At 42.9% G+C, this 24,920-nt stretch overlaps 2 long non-coding RNA genes across 2 annotated transcripts; both read right to left on the bottom strand.

The window, feature by feature from the left end:
* Positions 1–5,710: 5,710 nt before the first annotated feature.
* On the bottom strand, positions 5,711–9,805 carry LOC311442218. The gene is made up of 2 exons (XR_014696525.1): positions 9,689–9,805; positions 5,711–6,488 (listed from the first exon to the last, which is right to left on the bottom strand). It is a non-coding gene; the product is annotated as an uncharacterized lncRNA (long non-coding RNA).
* A 3,237-nt stretch (positions 9,806–13,042) lies between these two features.
* LOC311442217 lies at positions 13,043–24,057 on the bottom strand. The gene is made up of 3 exons (XR_014696524.1): positions 23,905–24,057; positions 15,068–15,132; positions 13,043–13,722 (listed from the first exon to the last, which is right to left on the bottom strand). It is a non-coding gene; the product is annotated as an uncharacterized lncRNA (long non-coding RNA).
* Between the last annotated feature and the right edge of the window lie 863 nt (positions 24,058–24,920).

Genomic DNA, 24,920 nt, shown 5'->3' with positions numbered 1-24,920 from the left:
GTTTTGGAGGGGACTGAACTCCTGGGACTGTCACAAAGCAGGCTGCCATCCCTGTGGGTGGGATGCATTTGGACCTCACCTCCCATCAGCTGTGGAAAAATCCACATGGGGAGAGGTGTTACCAGTACCCCAGCCCCAGGACCATGTCCCCAAGGGTCTGCTCCTTCCTGGCTACCAGGAATTCAAGCTGCAGAGTACAGAACTGTAAGAAATCAGCTTCTATTTGTCATTGATCTTAAGGCCATTGTACTGATTTGTTATGCTGCTCATCACTGAAAGCCAGATCTTCAGAGGACATGGCTGGGCAGGTCGCAGTGGGGAAACCTTTGCTTTAATTCCTGAGGCATGGGAGGTGTTTTACCCATTGGGCTCACAGGGCAGCTGCAGACCCAGCGCTACCATTAGTTTGGGAACCCAGGATGTCACTTCGTGCCTGTCCCCATGGTGCCTTCAGAAAAAGTGCAAGATTGGAGCCCTCTGTCCTAAAGATCTCTGGAAGATTTTGAGCTGGGTTCTTGAGCAAAGTCCCCAGGCAATTCCAGCTGTATGACAGCATAAATCCCAGAGCTACATATGGGAAATCCTAACCTGTCCTGGGAGACTCCTTTCGGACTGGATTTACCCTTTCTGTAGGGTGATGCAGTGCTCTAAGTTCACGTTCAAGTTGGTGCTAAGCTAGGATTTCTGGCATCGAATTGTGCTGTGAAATACAGACACCCTGGCATGGTTCCCATTCTCCCAGCCACAGTGATACCTCACCATGCCCTCCCAGATTTTGGATGAAGGCAGCCACCCTATTAAAGCATCACAGTACTGCTTTGCTGCCTGGGGGAGAGGGCTGGGAATGATGCTGGCATGGGCAGGAGGGGCTGAGGGAACTGAGAAGCAGTGTTTGTAATCCCGATTTGAGGAAATGCTTGTGTTGATCAGGGCATTATGCCCTCCATCTATTCATCATCTCATCCCTTGCTCAGCTGAGGTTTTACATTGGCCAGAATTGGCCAAATCTGGCAGGTTTTTCTCTGTGTATTTACTCTTTCCTTGTCACCCTTGCAAACAAACGCGCACACCACACGCTGACTAGTTTATCTATATAACGCACACAGACTATCATCTCTTATGAATGCACCAAAAAGGTCAGAATACTCAGCTTGCATTGCAAATCAGTACCAGTTATGTACTCTGACAGCACCAGATGTCAGCTCCAAAATGAGCCACATCTGCTCGGCGGTGCGGGGGGAGCAACGTATGCAAGGATGAGAGCAGGGTCCCGAGTGGCCCCGCACAGCTGGGGCTGGGGGCTTGCCCTGCAAATGCAGCCATGGGTCTGTCTGCAAAGTCCTCTCTCCTGGGACTTGTTGCTCTGGTGAGGCTGAGTTGAGAACGAGACCTGCAGGCAAAATACCACACTCAGCCAAAACTGCTGAACTGGGCTGGCCTGAGCACGGCAATTTCCTTCCCTGGCTCTGAGCCCCTCAGGTCTGCTCTTCTTCCATCATCCAAGCTCCCCACTCCAAGATGTGCCTTTGAATTTCTAAATTTTACAGTGAATTGCCAGGAAACAGGTAGCAGCCGTGTTCAATGAGCATTTTAGGATAAATGCCATAGAGCAAAAACCGAAACACATGATCTGCTTTAATGTTACCTGTTCAAAAGTATTAAATAAAAAAACATGCATTTTAATAGCTGTGACACACTTCCTTTAGATGAAATATGATGTTATAGACAGAGTGGTTTCCTTCACCTTGTCAAGTCTTTGAGTAGCATCTCCCCCTGGCATGCTGCTTCTCTTGGGCACCTGGGGCAGATCCAGGCTGGCAGCAGCATGGGCACAGCGACCTGCTCTGGCCCCAGAGCACCCAGCCTGGATGATCTCCTCCAAATCACACCTTCTGAGCTAATTCTGCCCCTTCTGAGGCTCAGGAAATACATGCTTGCTGAACATCATGAGGATAATTTGGCTTATTCATCTGTTTGCCTTTTTAAGGTAAGGGCAGGGAATGTTTTCCTTTCCTCCCTTGCACATTGCACTTGACATGATAAATCTTAGAACAGTAATGAGAACAAGTTAATATGGGACTATATTTTCTCTGCTCATAATGAGCTTTGTCATGGAAATGGATTGATTTTATGTCACTTTCTGTTCTCTTTATAATTTTTATGGGTGGAACAAGGTAGCAAACTTCTATCTCTCATAAATTCAATATAAATTTGCCTTCACCTACATAACTCACTGTGTATTTTGGCCACTTATTTCACTGCTTCCTTGTTTGCAGCCTAGAAAAAAAAGGAGAAATGGCCAGTCCATGAAAATATGGAATATTGAAAAGGTCAGAGCCATGTGGCATGAAACCACCATCCCCTGCAGCACTGCTCCAGATGTGCCTCGCTCTGTTCCTTCGGCAGCATCATCAGTGCTGGGGGAGTTGGGGGAAGGCAGATCTCACCTAAGGGAAACCCGAATGGAAAGGAGGGGAGCTGGAGCTCCCTGCCCTACTCAGGGCACAGCAGATGTCCCTCCTGGCAGGCAGCAAGCAGCACACTGTGCTGCCACCAGCCACCCAGCTCCTGTCGTGCCACCACTCTCCTGCCACCACCACTGCCAGCCCTGCAGAGGGAAGGAGCATTTACTGACTACCTGCTTCTGCTCTTCCCAAAGCTGGGGGATGTGGATCGATTCTGAATCATTTCCGCTGAATGCTACACAGCTTTGTCCATCCTCTCCTAATTTCTTGTGTACTTCTTTTTATTAATCCTCCTCCCCTCCAATTCAGCAGCTGCCACCAGCAGGGAGAGGTAATTTTCTCCCAGGTGCACACAAAGTAGTGAGGGAGGGAACTTTAAGCACTCCTCCTGGTAGGGCTGTATTAGAGGCATTTCTACACACCAGTGCTTGTCTCTCATTGAAACTTGAAAATTCTCATTGAAAATAGAAACACGGAAATAAAAAGGGGGTTTCCTTTTGTGTATCTGGCTGTATGCAAAATTAGCTGTAACAACAGCAGTCTTCTTGCAGGACAGTTTTCTGTTGCTCCTGCAGCAACAGAGCAGCAGCAATGGACCTGAGCATGGCCAGCGAGCACCAGAGCAGCCTCAGCATGTGCTGAGCAGTTGCAGAGCTTCTGCCAGGTATGGATCTGGCCTCTGGAAGTCAAAGTGGATCAATAATTTGGACCCATAAAGAACTGGCATAGAGTCAGAGGCTAGCTCAGGTCTCTGAGAACTGTTGCCCATTGCAGTAAAACTGCAGATTCCCATAATAAGAACAACAAAAAAAGCATTGCTTAATGTTTTTTTGGGGGTGATAACTCTTTTAAATGAGAAGAGGGCACAGGAGAAGAATAAAGCAGGGAAATTGCAATTTTGCATTTTATGTGCTAAAAACAATGGAAGGGTGATGGGAACATGAGGCTGCTATTGTACAAACTGTTGAGGAAGCCAAGCTCCAGCTTTGCTCCCATTAAGCATTAACATCTGGAGATAAGAGTTTACAAGGCAATATTGCCTTGAAAATGATGCACAGATAGAGCTTCAAGTCACTGCCTTGGCTACATATTCACAGCTCACTGATTTTATGCTCCTTGTTTCCCCCTAAATTATTCATCCTCAGCACCCTATGTTGCGTTTTCTTTACATCATGCCACAGTGGGAAAAGGAGGAGCAGATCCTGCAGGTACCAGAGCTCCTTTTGTCCCTGCTTTCATCCTCCAGGTGCTGCACATTTCCTACCTCCTTTGCTTTCTTGGAACTCTATGAAGCCAGCCCTAGCAGATTCGGGGGCCCTCCACCCTCCCAAGCAGACTCATTTCACAGCTGTCACACTGAGGTGACAATGAATTCTGTGCACAAATGCTTTCTGGGCAGCGAATGCCCACAGTGGGCTGTGCTCAGCCCACGAAATCAGGCACGCTCATACTTCAAATCCTCTCCTACCTGCATTGCTCTTCAGATAAAAATTACTCTCCACTCCAGCAGAAAACAACATCCCACTTGAACTTTGTCAAAGACTCCTCCACTTGTGTGCAGAGCCCTCATTAACACTCCCCACTAAGCCACCAGGCAGTTGTTTCTCTGCTACCTTGTGGTTAGATTCAAGAAGTGCTTCCAAGCATCCATCAGAGGGAGAAACTCAGCAGATTCCCCTGAGCTCCCGTGTGCCCTGTCAGGATGCACTGCCACGGCTGCAGAAAGGGAAAGGAAGCAGAGGCACAGACCCAGGGGCACGCCCCTGGCCATGATGGAGATTTGGGGTGAAACCCAAGACTTCTCCCTCTCCTGTCATACTCTTTTCTTTCAAGGTTGCACGTCTTCTACCAACACCTCAAAACCAACACAGTAATAAATGAGAGAAGCCTGGGGGGACATTATTCACCAAAATTTGTATCTACCCTTGGGTGACTCCTCACACCCACTTAGAATAACGAGGGCAGGACAGTGTGAACTCACATTTCCAGGGCTGTGACCATTTCTTTGACTGCAAGATGCGTGGCACTGAGCACATCCATCAGCTAATTGATGGATAACTGGCTTGTCAGCTCAAAATATTCCTTTCTGCTGTAAGTAGTAAATGTAGGAGAAAAAGCCAGCTGGGAATCAGTATCAGTTTTTCTATATGCAAAGATTTAAGATAAATCTTTTTTTTTTTTTTTTTTTTTTTTTTTTTTTTTTTGTGGCAGCTGATGCAGAATTGGAGCTGTTCAGCATAGCTCTATTGCTTAATATAGGGGCTCCAACATATTCTTCACATCTGAATGGAGCTACGAAAGCAAGCTGTGATTTATAGTGCACCTTTCATTTTATATCTCTGATTTAGCAAGGCCGGGATTTGATTCTGTGGGGAGTTTTTCACTGGCATTTGCAAAGCACCAGACTATAGCAAGTTGTGAAGGACTTAGAGGCAAAAGAAAAATTGTTACTGTACATCCCTAACTGAGCCAGAGCTCTCTGAATGAGGACAATAAGAAATGTTTACCCTGCAAATGCTCTTTCAAATCCTCCTTCAAGAAGTCTGCTCCTTCTGCAGCATTGCTTTGTCACCTCCACTTTATGGCATACCTATAGGGAACAAGTCAGGGGACAAAACTTGCAGCAAATATACCTTCCATTTTCTAAATCGGGAACGTTATAGATTGTCCTGGTTAGACGCACCTGGAAGAGGTAAAATGATTTGAATATCATCCTTTTCCATCACCACCTCCTTGACTTTGTTTGCCATCTGTTGCCCAGCCTCTGCAGGAGCATCCATCGGCATAGGGGGACCTGAGAGCCGTGAGCTGCCATAACCAAGCAGGAGGCTCTGGCAGTGCAGACGATGGCTCCTGAATCAGCAGGGATTTTCCTCTCTTTGTTCTCTCCTTTTGTCACGGATCCAGTGCTGCACACCCAGGTCTCACCTCCGTGCCCAGCCAGCGAGTGCTTAGTGCTGGTGCCTAGAGTTGTGGTGGCCAGACCCAGTACAAGAGTGAAACATGTGCACACGTAAAGCAGATACCACAGTTAATACAGCTGCAACAGAAAAAAAAAAAAAAAAAAGAAGGAAAGGACATTGGCTGGGACCACAGGGTGTTAACTTGACAAAAAAAAAAAAAAGCCAATAATGTGATTGTATAATTTTACTTCTCCTTGCTGACCATACAGCATGAAGATTCCTCCTAGGTTCACGTCACCAGAACTGCATATTTAAATAAAACTTGCATCATTTAACACTGTATTGAATATGGGTGACATTTATTTGCATTCCTTTTGCTCCCATTAACACAAGTTTTGCTGTTAGATTTGTTTGTTAATCCTACAGATGAAATTAAACCGAGGCTGTTATACATAAAGGGTTTGCATGGATCAGATCTAATAATGTCATATTGTGGTATTTTATACAAAATGATTAGCTCGTAATTGGTTTAATGGAGGAAAAAATAAACAAAAGCCTCCATGAAATGGATATTTCACATGCCATGCATGGCTGGGGTTATGCTAACCACACAAGTTGTATCTGCAGCTTCATGCTGGACACACTCCTGTTCCCCCCGAACCAGCAGAGATATTCCAGTGCTGGGAGCAAGCTCAGATGAAGGATGCCATCAGACAAAAGGAAGCTGATGTAATTCGCTGTGGTTTTACCAATGCTGGCACTGCTGAGTGTGCAGCAATGTGTTCTGATAAGGAGCACAGCTCCCTCTGTAAGGTGTCCTGCAGGAATATTCTTCTCTGTTGCTGTTGGTGTGTGCAGCAATGTTCTTTCTGGACTTGCTGTCCTTTGACACAACAGCAGCTGTGACAAATCGCTGCAAGGTAAGATTTTGGAGCTCCACTCTGCAGCAGCACTGACACCTCCCCACACCTCTGCGGTCTGCAAGGCGCAGGTCCCTGCCGGCTGCAGTGTCCATCCATCCCCGTCACCCTGCAGCAGCTTCACGTCCACCACAGGTCCACGGGGCACATGAGCTGAGGTGATGTGCAATGCCAGAATGCCAGCATGGAGACAGTTAAGGCTTTAAAACAAATATATATTTTTTTATTTTTAGTATCATTGTTATACGCACTGCATTAAACAGCTAAGCATCACTTTAGTTTGGTGTCTGTTTAGAAATTCAATGCTGCTCTGTTAATACCAAGGCAGCTTTGATAATTTACCCCAGTGGAGGATTTGTCTCTTGTTTTGTTCAGTGGCATGACCAGGGTATTTGTGTATTTTCTGTTCTAATGTCAGAGTGACTCGATGATATGCACAGGCTATTATTCAATAATGATGCCTAAATGGAGCTATCAGAAGGGTTATTATCAAGGTTATTAAAAAGCAATTCTTTCCGCCTTCAGTTCAACCATGAATTGCAGAGCTAGCCATCATCTAGGTGAGGATGTGCGTATTAATCAAGTGGCTTCCTATGGTCCACCTAGATATCCTGAGCGTGGATAATGATTGATTTACTCCACTCCTAGATTAGCACACAATCAGCCAGGGGTGCTGAACATCTGACCAGCAGAGTTAATTCATAATGCTTGGCAACCATTTTGTAATTTTCTCACATCTGTTCTTTCTGGCTGAGACACGACATTTCTTTTAGGAGCCCAGAAAATGGCACGTAGAGAAATGTTTGTGGAGCAGCATTCCCTGCTATCAAATGGTAACGGTCCTACTAAAACCCCTTTCACTTCAGTGCATTTCCAGGAGAAATAAGCCTTCTATAAAGTAATATACCAGATGCTAAATTAAGGAATACGCCAATAATTTCTTTTAGTAATCATTTGAAGATAGCTGCATGTAATTGCATCCCTATGCAAATCAGATTTGATCAGGTAAGTTACTAATGAGGCCGTGAGCATCATTTGGGCTGAGTCACCAGCTTTAGGGAAATGTATTTAATTTCACTTCTTGCTTGCTTAGGTAAAAGGCAGCTCAAGATCGCTCTCACATGCTTCTAGCAAAGCCCACAGTGCAACATGACCTGCATCTGTTGCTGCAATTTCTTTGAACACAAGCACGGCGATGCAGCTGCCTCGGGTCTCTTTCACTGACTCTGTGCTACCAGGGCACGTGTTTTGGGTTGGGCAAAATTCTCACAGTCCTGTCAAGCCAACCAACGCATCCAGAATTAAATGTTTTCCCATTTGCTGTTATCATCATTTTCGCAGGCTCCACTTCAGCTTCGCTGCTCACTTCTAATGCATTCAATATTGCTTTTTGCAAGCGAAGAGATCAGAAGTGCCAAGACACAGATGCGCCTGCTCCAGCCCCTGTCTGCTGCCCGCAGCAGCCTAAGGGTGGCATAACAAAAACTGAAATGGCCACTAAAGGCAGAAAGACTTCTCTCTGGTCTGGCTGTCCATTACATTGTCAAAACCATTCGTCCTGCCCTGGGAAGTTGTCAAAGATGAAGTGTGCAGAACTAATGTGAGGGTGGATTTAATAAAGAGTATTCTGAGAAATATTGCTCACACAATCAATAAAAAGGTTTGGAGAGGCCCTTAGGGCTTTTGGACTGGGATTTGAGTACAAGGAGCTGAGCTTCAGCAAAATTGGAGATACAGGCATGCCCAGAGAGCATGCGTGCTTCACCTGCTTAGCCTTAAGCTTGGTGTGTGATGTCTTTTAAAACAAAATTGTGGAGAGTGAGAAGGATTACACTGATTTGGAGTAACTGCCCAAAGTGGCTGAGAGGAGGAGAGGAGGTATCATCTGTATGCAGAACGACATCGTCTATCAAAAGTAAAGAGCATTCTAAATTTCATGCTACCACCTACTCATGGAGTCAGTGCCCTGGAAGCTGGAGTCACAGCAAATCCAGTTGGACAGACCAAAACTATTTTGCTGGAAACACATGAAAAGTCTAGTGGAGAATCAGCTCAAAGAACTGAAAAGGTGCTGTACCTTTGTGTTGAATAATTCAACAGTGGGGAACTCAGGTTTAATTGCCTCTTCTGCTTGTAAAACAAAAAAATACTGTGGCTCTATACCTCTGATGTTATGGCATAAACTTAGCACCTTGCTCTGAGGAAGTTTAGGTGTTTTAGAATAAATATTTCTTCCAACAATTGCCCAACCTGTCAGAAGAAGAGACCTTACTGCACGCAGTACTATCAGAGTCCTACTCGCCATGCCATTTCCCCATCTGCCAGACCCAACAGGGAGCTGATCATGTCTGGGAAAGCATCACTGGTACAAGTCAGAGGGTCTTGGGTTAGCCACTCACCCTGGGGCTGAATAAAGCCACAGAGCTGTGCATTCCCTCTTGCAGAGCTGGGCACTGAACCCAGACATCCCATCCTGCTTTAGGAATGAAGCTGTAGGATAAAAAGGGAGATCTTCCTGAAGCCCTGTTTTATGAGAAAACAAAACAAAACAAAAAAGCCACTATTTTTAGAGAGTATTTGGCAATGCCACCAGATGAGGAGCACCCAGCTCACAAATCTCTCCAGGGTACAGCCTTGTGGGAGCTGCGAAGATGCTGAGTGCTGTTACAGCCACCACAATTTCAGATATGTTCAGACGACAAGGTTTAGGGGAGGATTTGCTGCAGGCTTGGCTGCATGGGCAGCTGAAGCGTCCCTGGGGTGTAGGAGGTGTAGGGGGCTTGGTGCTTGTCCCCAGCAGGGACTGCTCGAGCCCCACTCAGCTCAGTGAAGTGGCCTCCTGCAGCCAGATAATTTATGTCTTGTTATGTCTTAGCTCTGTAATTTACCAAAATAAAGAATAACATTCCTGTAACAGAGATTAATGGCTGTCAGGCTGCAAAGTAATTTTTCAATATGAAATGGAGCAAAACTTACATTTTTAGCACAATTTCCCAGTTCAGTGATGCACCTGGTAATAATTATGATTTACATTAACCATAACATCATCCTTCTTATATCAACTTGCTTTAGTGAAGAATGAAATAGGCCCTTGTTAAATGTTTCATGAAATAATTCAAATTACATATGCTAAAATTTCCCAGCTCCCACCAGCCAGGCTAAAAATCAACAAGAATGAAAATTAGTTGCTGCTGCAAAGGCCCAGATTCTGCATTTGGAATTGTGTGAGCACAGCCCTAAGTTAATTACACCAACAGCTGACAAAAGCTTTAAGTCCAATTTGACGATGCAACAGCAAAAGCCATTCTCTGCAGAATTTCCGTGCACTATGACTACGCTCAAGATAACTTCCTCCTGTAAGCACTTCCCTGTAAAAACAAAACAAAACAAAAAAACTTACTGTCCCTGATGTCAACGAAGTTCAGCCCATCAAGACCACCTAATTAATTGATTTCCAGGCAGTAGGACTATAGCAAAAAGTCTGTGATTTGTTGCTTTGCTGACCTAGGGCCTGAGTGTCTCTTATTCTCCAAGGCATGATGAAACACTTCCCTAGTGGAGTTTCCTGCCAGCACGTAATAAACAAAGCACCCATAGCAAAACCAAAACACAATGTCCTTCTCCTGGCATTTGTGAGGAATGCAAAGCATTTACCTGCTAAAACATTACGGCAAAAAAAAAAAACACAACACTGAAATAGTGTGAATTATTTGCCTTAGAAACACAGATAAATGAAATTCAGAACTAATGTAGCCCTAAAGAGCAGGTAAATTCATTTAAATAATAGGATTATGATTTATGAGTCTCCTATTGTGAGAGCGAGTTTCAGCTCTGCAACCCTTGGTTACACCCTGGTTTGTGCAGAAGCCGCTCCATCCCTGTGTGTGAAGGGCCACGACCCCATAGAGGACTGAGAGGAGACCCCAGGCTCCGTGCACAGCCCTGGCATGAAATATTCCCTTTCCTGGGTCCTGCATGTCCACCAGAAGGATCTCCTTAGCCAGCAGCTTATCAGGAATCCAGGAGGCTGGAAACCCACCTCCTCCCTAAATATGCTCCATTTTACCTGAATTTCAGCAGAAGCACCCACTAGAGACAGGTTTTAGCTTTCCCCTTTGCAGGTGCCCTATCTTCAGACTGTGGGATCCCTGTAAATCTCTCACTCCACCTTATTTTTGTTATTTGAGGAGGAGAAACCGGACACAGTTCATCCCAGATACATTCGATGCCATCCCACAGCACTCTTCCCCACACCCCTCTGTGATTCGACTCACTGGGGTGGGCACTGCAGGCAGGATAAGCAGTGAGCACCTTTGTACGAGCACCCTTGTACGAGCACCCTTCATGGACTTTGATAAGTGGAAGCCCAAGCACGGGACAGCAGAGGGTCTCCATTGGGGTCTCCATCAGCATGGGCTGGGGCAGAGAGCAGCACGGATGCCCTAGTGCTGGAAGGGACATGAATGCCCTCAGTACCAGCCCAAGCACTGCCTCCCTTCCTGGGACTCGCTCCCTATCAGTCGAGATGGCAATAGCTCCCTTCCGCTGCCACTGCACGAGTAAAGTTCAGCACTGAATCATTAATTAGGATGACTGGATACTCTGAGATTTAAACTAGTGATTAATGAGCCTTTCTAGCTCCAGCTCCATGTGAACAACTATCTAGTTCATGTTATATTTAATTTATTTTAAAAAAGCTCACCAAGACAGTAAATCTTGCTCAGAAGAATTAGTGGAGGAAAAAATAACACTCATGCCGCATTTATAATGTTGACTGCGAATTTATATTCACACACTCTTGCACTAATGCAAATGCCTTCTCCAGAAAGACAGTATAATTCATAGTTTGGGGGATTCTTTGGAAATCTATTTAGAAATGGGAAATGGTGATGCAGACATCATGATAGGGTAAGTAAAATGGGTATGGTAATGCCCAAATCATTCAAACTGAGCAAAAATACTGGGCTTTGTTTTTCTTAATCTTGGCATAAAGGTCCTGTTCCGTTTGTGGTGAGACACTACAGTGTGCCAAACCAATCAACTTCCTCCACTGTTAATTATCTTACCAAGAAAGTTTGACTTGAACTATTCACATCTTCATGCAAGGGCTGAGACATCTTAATTTTTCCCGGTGGTTTCTTTTATTTTTTTTTTCCTTTTCTTTCTCCTTAAGCAAAGGTTACAGTGCAGAGGTGCATGACAAGTGCATTGGAAATACATTTTCAAATTCATCTGTTCTGAACATTAATCCACTCCTAAGCTCCTTTCGCTCCAGTATGATACATAATCGAAAGCTGGGATCATGGCTGCTCGAGCAATGCTTTCTCTTACATCTGCATTCAGACACCATGAACTCAAAGGCCACGAGTCTTAACTAATTCCTCTAACTATGCATTCAATGATCTCCTTGCTAGGAGTCAGTCTGGGGTCTCTGCAAATTTCCATATGTTTGAAGTTTTCCTCTCCTCTTTTATCTTTGTCTGAAAGCTGTCAAAACGCAGCTACAGTTTCATAGGGTAACGAGGAAGAGATTAAGGAACGTACACATCTGTCACCTAAATACGTGCAATAAGGAGAACATAAAATAAATAAAATTAGGATCCCGTGAAAGCGAACAGCAGTGGCTGAGCTGCAGGCACAGCAGCTCCTGCACCAGGCACTGCTCCAGGTTAACTCCTCCACCCCTGAGCTGCAGCAGCACCGCGCCTGCAAGCCCCAGGGCCACCCACCAGCAGCTCCTGGGACATTTTTATTATGGCCAGGGACATAGATAGACTGGGGCAAGCTGGACTGGGTAAAACTGCTCTCTGTGCAGTCCATCCCCTGTCGCAAACAAATGCCACATGGGCTAAGCTGCCCGTGATGCTCTAGCGTGTCCTCTGCAGCTGTGGCTCATCACTCATGCAGCTGAAAGGGAAACCCTGCATTTCAGATCAGCTGCAATAGCAAACAGAACGTCTGCATGCAGTGAATTAAAAATCCACCAGTACTACGCTTAAAACAGCAACACGTTGTTCTTTGGGGCTGCTTCCATATTACCACTAGAAATACCATCAGGCCCCTGTTTCCCACACATTTTCAGGACCGAAGAGCTCAGCCCAAGCCTGCTCATGAGCAGGATCACTCCAGCTACATGGGAACATTGCTAGGACATAGGCTTGGGCATCCGCGTGGCTTCCTCCACGGGAGGCTAATGGGGAATGTGCAAATGGGCTTTTTCTCTTTACGCTTAAGCAATAAAGTTCTGGAAAAGCTCTCATTTTCAACCTTTACCCTGAAATGGTTAAGCTTCTAAATTGGATCCATTATCACCCAAATGAAGACACATACCAGTAAGCTAATTATGTTTCTTACTAAACTCGTGAATAATTAAATATTTTATTGTGATGTTACAATTTGTATTTATTATCCTTTGCTAAGGAGCGAAATTAAACATAATGAGGCCTGTTAGTGTCTCTCTTCAGAGATGATCCCACGTTACAGGAACCTATATCATTTGCACCAATGGTGATTAATGGGTTTAATTTACTTGACTTGCATATGTTGGAATCTGTGAGGGAGAGAGAGACGGGAACTTAGATTGTTAAAATCCTTTTAATTAGACTAATAATGCCAAGTTTGCATGTGTTAACTAGGGTGCACTATTAATTAGTTTTAGTAGGCTGTTTTCTGAAAGGTGGCACTGTAGCATTTAGGCATGTCTTATGATCCCGGGAGAGCTATTAAGATGACAAACAGAGCATGACATTACACATAACGGCAAACAAACAGCCTTTAATCTTTCTGGATGAAGAATTGGGGGTAATTGACGGACAAAACACTTTCTGCACTGTAGCTGCCTCTCTCTCACAGGCTTTTCCAGGCTTTCCTCATCTGGCTGTGGCACAGGTTTGCAGAGCAGTACTGGACCCAGGCGTTACTGCTGGGTATCACGTCCCCCACAATTGCTGGTCATCACAGTCATGTTTCTATCACCAGGGCTCAGCACAGCAGGTCAGTGTGCAGGGGAAATTATCCCAGTCACCCCAGTGAGCAGTTGGCACCATGACCAGCAGGCAGGACTGAGCCAGAGCTGCCAAGAGCAGCCGGGTGCTCCTCCCCAGCTTTTTCTTATACATGCTAGCCTCGCTGTGCCATCACAAGCTGCCTTCAGGCTGGTCTCAGACCACAGAAGCCATAAAATTCCTGCCTTTTTACTGCTGTGAACCTGGAGTTCAGCTGCACTGTCAACAGGCATTTATAACAGTTAGCAGTTTTACTGCTCACGTGCATGTCCAAAGGACTGAAGGTTTCAATCTTCACTTGGCTTTCTCTGCTCATATTAAATACCTGTCAGTGTACTAATGTGTGGAATTTGCATCAATGTCCTCAGAGATGTTTTGAATGCAGAACAAGTGGGGATTGTGCAATAAAGATCCACAGTGCAGACAGCAACTGTAATAACAGAGGAAAAATGCATTCGGACTATTCTTCCTACAGCTCTGTCATACTGTGCCCGAGAAATACAGGCAAGTCTGCTCTTCATGTCCCTATAGGCTTACTCAGCTATAATGAGAAAAGAAGTCAGCTCCTGCTTGAAGAAAACAGGAGGAAGGAAGAGTTTTGGTAAATGTGCTGGGTCAGGAGTTTGGAAGCCAAGAAACAAAACAAGGAGAAAGCTTTATGGAAACAAGTCTTTGCACTGGTGCTTGCTTTCAGCAGCATGTGCTGGGGGAAGGTTTCTAAGTGAGCACATTGCTCTAAGTAAAGGAATAGTCTACAGGGTAAATAGTTGCATACAAATCATCATTTGTTTCTCATTCATATCCCCTACCATTTAAAATCAGGCAACATAAGTCAGAGCAAGACCCATTGTAGACTAGCATGCTATCTCCAGTGACCAGTAAGAGATGTGATATTTCTTACACTGACTGCTTGGCCTTGAATTAGGCTATGTCCCCAGATGCTAGAAATCTGCAAGCTAGAGGTTCATTTAATGGCCTCCACTGGACCTTTCTTCAATTAATTTCTCATTGCTTTTTATTCCCTTGGTTCTGCAACATCCTGCGGCTATGAGTTCCACAATCTCATTATGCATTACGTTATTTATTTTTACATTTCTGCTCAATAGTTTTTTTTTTTTTTTTTTTTTGAGATATCTCCCTTCCCATCACATTTGTGAGGATCAGAACTGTTTCCTGGCATTTCTAATAGTAAAGAACGGGTTATTTACCTCTCAAAGGGAAAAAATAGATTATTTCTCCATTTAATCATAAGATCAGTGACTTAGGGATACAAAATACATACAAATCATCTGAGTAAATAATTGCTTAATGTACATTGTTTGATTCTTAAAGAAATGGGTATTGAATCTTTGAGTATGATATCCACCCAGGGACTCCCACGAAATGAATAGTACATCTTAAGTGAAGCTCAAAAGCCAGAGATGTGAAAAATCCCTTTTGATTTATTGCTGAAATGTATTGACAGGCTAAATAATGTAGTGTCCTAAATAAGAAGCCTATTTATTGTTTTTGTTTCTATTTGAGTAGCAAGAAAAACAAAAAGACATCTGGTCTCTTGACAGAGGTGTCTAAAAGATTTCTGTGTTTGAAGATACTTTTCAGGGGGACTGATGACATTAATTCATCTGAGCAATTCACTGTACTCTACCCCCTACAAATTAACTATTCTTTATTGAATAACCTTTAATATACCTATAACTGTTGATACATGTAGCTAGTATTTTCCATCAAAACAGCTTTCAAAATACCTCAGAAGGGAGGCTGAAGTCACTTACATTACTTGAAGCCCCATGCTGTAGAAAAATCCAGGTTTCTTGACATCCAGCCTGACTCTCCATGCCTACATATGAAATACCAAAATAAATTTTAGGAAGTAATGTAATAATGGCAGCTATTCTGTGAGCAAAGCCCCCTCCACACCATCCCAGAGGGAGGACCCTCTGCTGCCATCTGAGATGAGTAGGCAACACGTCTTGCAGTCATGCTTTTGGGCTCTGCAGACCAACTTTCCAAAAACCTGCTGACATCAGGCAGAGTTTTGGTTTGCTTCTGGCTGAGCTTGTTAGCAATTTCTAAAGTAAATCCTAGCCTTTTTCATGCACTTTTTTTTTTTTTTTTGGGGGGGGGGGGGGGATTACAGCAAACCCAGGTTCATAAATTACGATATTCCAAGCAGTATCACTGAAGCTAGATCACATCTGAGAGGATCAGCCAAGCTATGAGTAATGCCATATTCTGCTGTATTTCAATTCATCTCTGTAGCAATAGCAGAACCAGAAACTCAGAGCCCTCCCTCACAGGGCAGATAGCTTAAACTGAGCTCTTGCTGATGCACATCCCTTCACTCCCTTCTTCAGCTGCTCAGCTCACGTATTCGAAACATGCTCCCAGCCTTGTAGTCTGTTTGCTTAATTCCCACAGAAGACCTGCTGAGTTGTTTTCAGACTAAGCAAAGACAGATCAGGAAAGCAAAGCCTCAGAACTCGAGTCTGAAGAAAAAACACATCTTGTTCCCGCTCTCTAAAGTGGGAGCCAGGGCAGATACATCTTGAAAACTTCACAAAGACTGCCGAATAAATGAAACGTTTGAGGCAGAGGAGTGCACGGCCGGCAACGCTGTTTGATCTGTTTGCTAATCTATCTGTGGCAGGCAGCCCTCTGCATCTCAAGCACCACTTTTCCAGTATGCCCCTCACCCCCATAACTTCATTATCCTGTAGATGAAAGCTGGTGCTATCATCCTCCTGATTGACCACCACTCACTGCCAAGGCAGCCTGTTCTGGGGAATGTCCACATTTTTCATTTCCATTCACACTTAGCTAATACACTCATTTCTTCCTCTGTGTCAAATTATCTGGATTCAAAGCCCACCGAAACCAATGGAAAGGTTCTCCACCATGAACTGGACCAGGCTGGTGGGTTTGGTTTCAGGTCCCAGGTGGAGGCAATGGTTTGAGCATGGGGCACGTGAAGTGTGAGCTTGAGTGCTGTGTCAGCAGCTGGTGTGCTTTGGTGATGTTAAACCATCAATCAAGTCCTTCAATAGAGGTTAAACAGGGACAAGACCCATGGAAGAACAGAACCTTAAAAGATAATAGAAAAATAATTAAAAAAAAAAAAAGCAGAAGATAAAGAAGTGCCAGGGTGTTTGTAAGTCCCTCTCTGTGCCCCAGCCTGCATCAGAGCAGCTTGGGGCTGCAGCTCCTGGCTACCTCTGTGGCACCACTCAGCTGAACGGTCACTGCTCAGCACAGGTAAGGGGTGCAGCTGAGCCAGGGATGCAAATCTAATTGCCATTTTAATGAGCCCTCCAGAAACACCTTATTTCACCTATTTTGAATGAATATCAAGTGGCAATTAAGACATTATCTGACAAGTGCCGTGTCTAAGCAACACGCTGGCTGTGCACTGGCTTCCTTCAGTGATAAGCGGAGGAGTTAGTGGCCGATAGACCTAGATTTTTTTTTTACCTTTTACCCATTGCTTGGCTAGTTGGCTTTCAATCAGACCTTGTCAGCCCAAACAGTAAACTCTGAAATGATCCTGGGACTTGAAAGGAGTCGTGTGGCAGATTCTTTGTGGAGAATGGGATATGGGGATTCATTTCTGTTACAAGCATATCTATGCAGTTTGTAGCTTGTGCTTTGCACACAGCCACAACTTAAAATCTGCTTTGCAAGTAGGAATGAACCAGTACATTTGTCTCACAAAATAAACATGGGGAAAAACATGTTTGATTTAGCCTGGGGTGATGGGGCTATCCCTGGCTGTAGTGAGGTTATCACCATACACAAAGTGCTACTCACAAAACAGATTGCAGGACCATGATAAGCATTTCTGGCACATACTGACCTCAGCAGGGAACATATGAGGATTCCTCCATGAATATTTTGAGCAATCTGAGACATTTTATCCTGAACAGGAATATGGTGAACTCTCAGTTATGCTTAGATACTAAGCAAAGTTTCACTCTGAGTCAGCTAATCATTGACCTTCTGACAAACTTCTGGACTTAAACCCAAGCAAACCTTTGGTTAGTTTACTTTTCAAACCATGATGCCATTTCACATTACAGAAAGAATTTGTCTTCAAGAAATGAAGTTTACTGTATGCTTTTAAAGCATCTTCAGATGTATTCTAGCAAGAGACCCATGGGGCTCACAGTTTGCAAAAATAAAAATAACCCCCACAAATTAAAGGCTAGACTCTGTTCTCCAGGACCTAATTTCCCAATAGGCTAAATGAGAGAAATATCAGGTCCTTTGACATAGATGAAGAAATATGCTTATTTTTAATTCCTCCTAGCAGGTGGAAAGTACCTATCACAGCAGGAAGAAAGACACCCAAAAGAAAATATCAGAAGGTGGTTATGATAATAAGCTTATTTTCATTACAGTAGGATTATATTTTAAACCTTTGATTAGACTCTTAAAATTTCAGAACATGCTTCTTCAATCCCAGATTTTTAAAAGACAAAAGAAAAACAAGAAGAGAAAATAAAGTCTTACTCCTGTGGATGAACGCAGTGTTGCTGCACAGAGAAAATCTTTCTGTTGTAAAGTTATTTAATTACATTCAGAGGACATCTTTAATTTTGATTATGACTAGAATCACGCATGTCTTAATTCAGGAAGTCCTATTGGAGTCTGTGTGTCCTAAGCACAGGCTCTTTGAAGCATTGCTAAGTGGGATAATTTTATTGTGGGAGTTTTCTTGTAAAAATTATTGTCTTTCTGGATGTCTAATTAAAATAAAGATGTAATAAAGAATTTATGGTTTTAATTAGAGCATAGATCTTAAAGCAATTATAGTGTGATTAATAATTCCTTAACAGGCTTTCTTATATGAGATGAAGAAAAAAGATTTGAGCCCCATGAAAAATCAATATGCATTACTCAATTACATTAACGAAGCTACACAAAGCAGTCTAGATACCAATTAAATTGCTCCTCGTGTTAAACTGGCATTGGAGTCTGCAGTTATTAATGAGTACTGATCTATTTGTTTAGTCATTGTGGATATTTTTGAACTACAGTTTTTGTTAGTGGAAAGATGCTGTAACATACAGATACATCTATGGACTTGTCCTCTCTCAATACCATTTCAGAGAACAAAGTGAGCAAGGTTTGCTCCAGAGCCATCAGGATAGAAACAAGCACCCTGCAAGGTCCTGGGGTTCCCTAGCCCAGGTCAAAGGGGCTGACAAAAGGTAATTAAAAAACAAGCTCATTATCAGCATTAAATCCAGTAAACCAAGTGCTGCAATATCCCAGAAAGGTCTAATGTGGCCCCAGTTTTTAAATATTGACAAGAGGGCTTTTGGGGAGATCATGACTTAATGCATAACTTACACACCCTGACTGAAATATTTCCCCCAAATTTTATTTTGCCTGTCATTAATAACCTGGCAGAATGAATAGAGCAGGGGACTAGGTAAATTTAGATTTTACAGATCAAATGAACTTTAAAAACAACGCCGTAGCTATACATTCATTCATGCACAGACAGTTCCTCTGATCAAGCTGCCCAGCAAATGAAGCCACACTAATTTAAATGCCCTAGAGAGGAAAGATGATCTCATGAGAAACTTCTGATTTGTCATTCTGTAATGTGGATTGTAGCTTGGAAACTTGCTAATTGATCATTAAGAACACATTGTTACAGAGGTGGACATCCTAGTGTGAGAAGAACAGAAAGCCTGAAACTCTGAAAGAAACAACCTCTCTCTCTCCAAAGGAATCTAGAGGACACTGATATTTAACTGTGCTCAGACCCAGCTATAGAAGAACAGTTATTTTGGCTCCATCAGCTTGGGTGCAGCACTGCCTGCAGACCTGAGCCTTCATCCATATCTGTGAGAGATGCTGCCCTGCTGCAGCAAAAACAAGGGTGAAGGGTATCAGAACTACCCACAGATTTCAACACCCAGAGAAGCTTATGCATTGAGCAGGATTTCACTGCTTGAGCACATCATTTGAAAATGCAATTTGCTTCAGCCAAATGACTGCACAAATTCACGCTCATTTCAAAGATTTGGTCAGGTTAAAAAAAAAAAGTAATTGCAATAGGGAAGAGTGCAAACTATTTAATTCTAGACTAATGCTGCGATGTGAGCGGATGCCTTACAGCTGGTTTCAGTTACTTGAAAATATGATTCTAAAAATTCCTTAAAGCACTTCAAAAGGACTGTAAGGTTTTCCTAAGATTTTCCTTTCCTTTTACTGTTTTTCCTGTTCAACGCCTTTGGGTTTTCCCTATGGTCTGTGGCACTCACCAGAAACACAGCACAGGGATGCGAGTAGCACATTCCAGTTGTAGAGCACGCTTCCAACTCAGGAGAGCAGGCTGTGCAGTCTCCCTTCTCTTGCTATCGAATCCAAGCTAAGACTACCCTAAATCCAGGGCCACAGGTGCCAGCACAGCCTGATCCACTAGATAAGTGTGCAGAGGAACCAAAATAGGAAAAAGCACAGATATTTGTGTAGGATCTGAGACAAGAAGGGACCGCCTGGTCCAGGGTTTGTTCAAGCAACAGGAGCTGGCAACACATAGTGCCTCTGAAGGCCACGTCCCAGCCAGTGAGACTTTCAGAGGACCACATCGAACACCGAGGATGACTTTTGGCAAGGTCCCACACTCAGTCATCTCTTTGCTCTACACATGCCTTGATCCTGTTGTTTCTGCTCATCTCTCTTCCCATCAGGAAACCATTTCCCTTGGCATGTTTTTTCATCTTCTCATTTACATGTCTCCTGCAAGACTGAAACTCTAGCATTGATTTACCACAAGATAATGTTAATAGGATCAATAAACCACAATGACTGTATCAAAGTGTCTGTTCTTCACCCTTCAGGACTGCAGAAGGTGCTTTAGTCTTAAAGTACATCCAATACTTCATTTCTCACTCTTCTTGGTCTAAGTCTTACGTGTGGGAGACTCTCTGTCTGCCAGGTAAAAAATAAATGATTAGCTTGCTGAAATAATTTAAATTTTAATACCACTTCAGCACATAAAATATTACTGATGCAATTAAAAAAAGACAATTGGCTCAATGCATCTAAAAATGGGTGCTCGCATACCCTGGCAGGAATAAATGAAGCCTGTTGGGAAGACTATTAAAAGTACAGATTTTGTGTGGTCCCAAATTAGTTATTGAAGCTGGCTGCAAAGGCACAGGAGCCCAACAATGAATAATGTCATCTATCATTTAAAAATATTTCCATATTCTTTTTGATCCTAACCAATATCTGACACTTGACCTCAACATTTTACACAAAGGATCTTCCTCAAGATCAGATGAAACATTTCAGCAGAAGACTAATGACTCTGTTCATCTTTGTGATCCAAACTAATTTCACATTTAACTAGTGAGTCCTGTGGCACAGGTGAGTTTGAGGGGAGATTTAGGAGGGCAGCATAGAGTGCCTGTACAGATGGAAGTTGTGGTGGGCTGCCACCAATGGATATCCATGTTCATGTGAATAATAACCAGGTTTCTAACACAAATAATTTGAATCATTTTACTGACTGATTTTGGTCTGAAGAAACAGAAGTTTGAGATGGAGAATATGAAGGCAGTCTGGCTGAGCAGAAACTAAAAGACATCACCTTTCAGGAGACCATGTGAATTACAAGGAAATGTTCAGCCCCTCTCCTGGTGAATGCTTGTCAGAAAGAGCCACATAAAACTCTGCCAGTCCAAGCAAATCAAGCCCAGCAGGGCACATTCATAAGCTTTACTGGAGATAAAGGGTGAGATCTATAAAGTGCCCATGTAATTCAGCAACACAAGTGCTGCTGAAAATTTGTCCCTAAGGGTTCTTGTAAATCCAAACCCTCTAAAAAACAGATTGTGAGTTTTTCCTATTGATTTAAATGGACTCTGGATCATCCCCAGAGCATTTTAAACTTCATATCAATATATTTTCCAGTTTTGTTTGTATATGCTGAGCAAAGCAAAGGCCTTACTCTTATCCCTACAGATAAAGTAAATTTATTCTGACAGCTTAAGTTTGCTTAAACTTCAAACAAATTTCAGAGCTTCAAAAACTTAGCTGAGATCATCATTGTATAATAGAATGCCACTTTGCCGACATAAACATCTGTTTTCCATATCATATTTTTACAAAAATTATCTGGAAGCTTGAAAAACTGTAGTAGTGCTTCCATTTAAATATTTAAGAGCCTCCATTGTAGAAATTAAGCTCTAAAAATAAGTTGGCCAGTTAGGAGAATTAGCAGTGCTCTCAGTTATGTGGGTGCACATCAGAAATGTTGATAGAGAAGAATTTTTAGACGTTATCTATAGAGTAACCTCCTGCTCCATGCAGAAGCCAATACTTAATCAGGTCAGCTTCTTTTGTCTTGCTGAATCCTGAAAACTTAGAACAACATTTGATTTATGTCAAATTTACCTTGCCTACATAGCAAACCAGAGCAATGTATCCAAATTAAAAGTAGACACCAGTGTAAAATGAACTTGTAGAATTTTTAGGTTATTTTAAACACGTTCATTATTAAGAAAGCAATAATTGGATTTTTATTTCCAAAGAGCACTAAAGGAAGCCCAATTAAATCCAGTCTAATTCTTTCTAAGATTGTCTTTTCAGAGATTTAATGTAGTTCAACAAGTTGGTTATAAAAGATGTTTTGGGCCAAATGCTTCCAAGTTAGATCAGAAACATTACATATTCTGCAAAAGATTCTTGAATTCTTTTGTGACAGTTAATGATAATTTTTTTGTCTTTCAAAAAAAAAATTTTCCCCTTTAAACTTACTATGCAAAACTGCAAGAGCATATCTGAAAGAAAATCCCCAAATAAACACTTGGACATCACAAAGTCTGCAATGTTTTTCCAAGGGAGATGGGAGGAACAGACCCACTCTATTCCACGAAATTAGCCAGGCAACTAGGGACTGGGACTTAATTTCATTATATAATTATAATTTCCCTTTATTTACAGTGATGAGTTAGCTGTAGGTTGGCTTTCTAATGTCACCTTAACTGGCTCTAGAAAAAGAGCAGGATGCAATAAGAATGAATGCAACATGCTCAGCTAAAAGGTCAAGTTCTGGTCTCAAAGCCACCAGCTTCAGAGGTTCCCACCTGGCAGCAAAATTCCCACCAAGGGCCCTGACTGCACTCTGGCTCATGGAGTCCCCAAGCAGAATTTGGTCAAGCTACAGCTGGAGAAATTACTTTAACCTTTTAATAAGCATTCAGCACTAAGCAGATATGAATGACTTCCAAGGCAAAATGTCAAAGAACAACTATAAGCAGCAGGGAGACAGGAAAAGTAGGGCCAATTCACACTTGGAGAGATCAACATTGCCATTTCTTCCTTTCACCCTTCCTTAATAAGCATGCTATCACTAATTTGGGTAGCAGATTAGCCTTAAAGAATGACAGCAAACTGGCAAGTTCTTGTTTTCTTAAAAAATGTGGTTATTTCTTTTCAAATTCTTAATTTGGATTTTTACTGCACCTACATTTAAGAAAAATCAGATTTTTAAAATCCATTTTTAGAAGGCCCCTAGAGATTAATTACAGGCACATTAACCAAAGTTTTGGTCTATATGGGTTTCTGTAGATTTAACATCTTTGTCTGAGGATGAGCAAGTCCAGAAGTGGCAATAAGGATGAGCGAAGGGCAGAGCTGGTGCAGCATGAGCCCCTGAGAGCACACGGCTGTGCTGAGTGTCTGGCAGATGCCGCAATCCAGCCCGCAAGGAGCCTGCTTGCGTGCCAGGGAGGATGTTTTCTTCTGCTAAGGGAGCCCCTTAGGGAAAAGCTTGATCAAAGTAGTGATTAAAGGGGGATCTTGCAGGGTCAAACTGAGCTCCTTTGTTCTCCTGATTATTATTTTTTTAAAACATTTGCACTCAATAAAGCTAGCTCTTCTCTTGAGGACACACTGGCAATTAAATGCTTGCTTAGATAGCTGGATTGTATCTCAGATTTGTTTTTAAAATATGGAGGAAAGTGGTGCATCCAGATTCTGGTATCCTGAATTCTCTCCATGGCACTCATTTCTGCACAAACTGTTGAAGATTTATACTAAGCTATAATTGCAGAAATGCACTTGCAGAAAAGGCTGGATATACCATTAAGCTGGTGAAAAGATGCACTTCCTCAGTTACTCAGCACACTTCTTATAACCATTTCCAAAAGTTTACTATGTCCTTCAGTCAAAGCAGCAATGCCAAAGGAAGCTCATTATGCCATAAATACAGCAGTTCACATCATAGCGTGGCATCTACAGGAAACGTGATCAAAGAAATCTTTACCTGAAGTAAAAATATTTTTTTTTAATGATAAACAAACCCTAAAGCTACAAAAGGGAATGAGCTGTGTTCCGCTTTCCCCAAATGTATTGGTGCAAGAGTAGAATTACTCTGAAAAATGTAACCATTGCCATACATGCAATGTTTTTTCCATAAAGGTTCACACCTCCAGCCTGCAGTACGCACTCACTCATGGCCCCCACAAGGTTGCTCCCACAAGTAAAACATCTGCATGATTATTGATTGCCCATAAGTGGAACCCACAGAGAGAACAAGCAACTTGAATCAAAGCAGCATTAAAAAAAAAAAATAATAAAATTTGATTACTTGCATTAGAATTTCCATTTCCCAAGCTTGTGTCTTGCTCCGTCGTAGGTGAAGATGTAGATATCCTCCTTAGGGTCAGAAGACACAAGCAGGAGGCAGAGACACCAGGCCAAAGAAGACACCTGACAGCAGAGAAAAGAGGGCACCTGCCTTTTCAGCCTTTAAGTAGCAGAGGGATCAGGCACTGAGTGGTCAGGAGCAGGGTGAGTTGGCCAGGTGGGATTGGTCAGGTTGCAAGTTGTTCTCCAGATCTCCACCATCTAACACCAACACCTGTGAGAAGGATGCATGGCCCGTCTCAGGCTTATCATGTTGCTGCTTTGGGTTTAATGGCTATGGGCTTGCTTTGACCTCTAAGAAATTGGTAATAAAGTTCCTGCTGCCTAAGGTTGTCTAGGATCGTGATAAGATAGAGTAGACAGAGTAGACAGAGTCCTCAGTTAGCAGGAGCTACTAGCTTCATAACTTCAGGTGCTGAAAAAACATGACCTGTGGTGGGTGTGCAAGTAGTCAGTCTACCCATCTTCCCATCAGATCAACATCATCAGAGGATCAGAAAAGAAATGCCTTATTTTGCACCTTACTAGTGCCTTCTGGATAGGAAACAATTAATTACTGTCAGGTAATGTTGTAAGAGGCTGATAAGGTGACACAGTGACTTATGAATTTCTTCCACTAACTCATAGCTGCAATGAAGATGCAGCAAGATTCCCTTTCACTGAAAGCAAATATTAAAACAACATTCATTATCTTTTCATGAAAGGGAAAAAAAACAGTGACCTTGGCAGAATTTCTGTTTCTGCTTCTCCCTCTTTCAAAACAAAACCAACCCAAGAAGCACCTCCCCCCAGGCCCATCAAAAGACAAAGCCCCTAGCAGAAAGAAACACAGCCTTTTTAACCATTGAAGATGCTTTGAGATGGGCCTTTCCTATAGGGATTTCAGAAGCTCCATTGCAGCCGCAGCAAGTAAATGAAGCGAACCATGGGCCACTGAGTCAAAGAGGGAGCAAGAGC

This window comes from Aythya ferina (assembly GCF_964211825.1).
Source record: "Aythya ferina genome assembly, chromosome: 10".
In the NCBI taxonomy this organism is placed as follows: Eukaryota; Metazoa; Chordata; class Aves; order Anseriformes; family Anatidae; genus Aythya; species Aythya ferina.
Note: the sequence above shows the minus strand (reverse complement) of the source record. Positions and strands in the feature narration are given on the sequence as shown.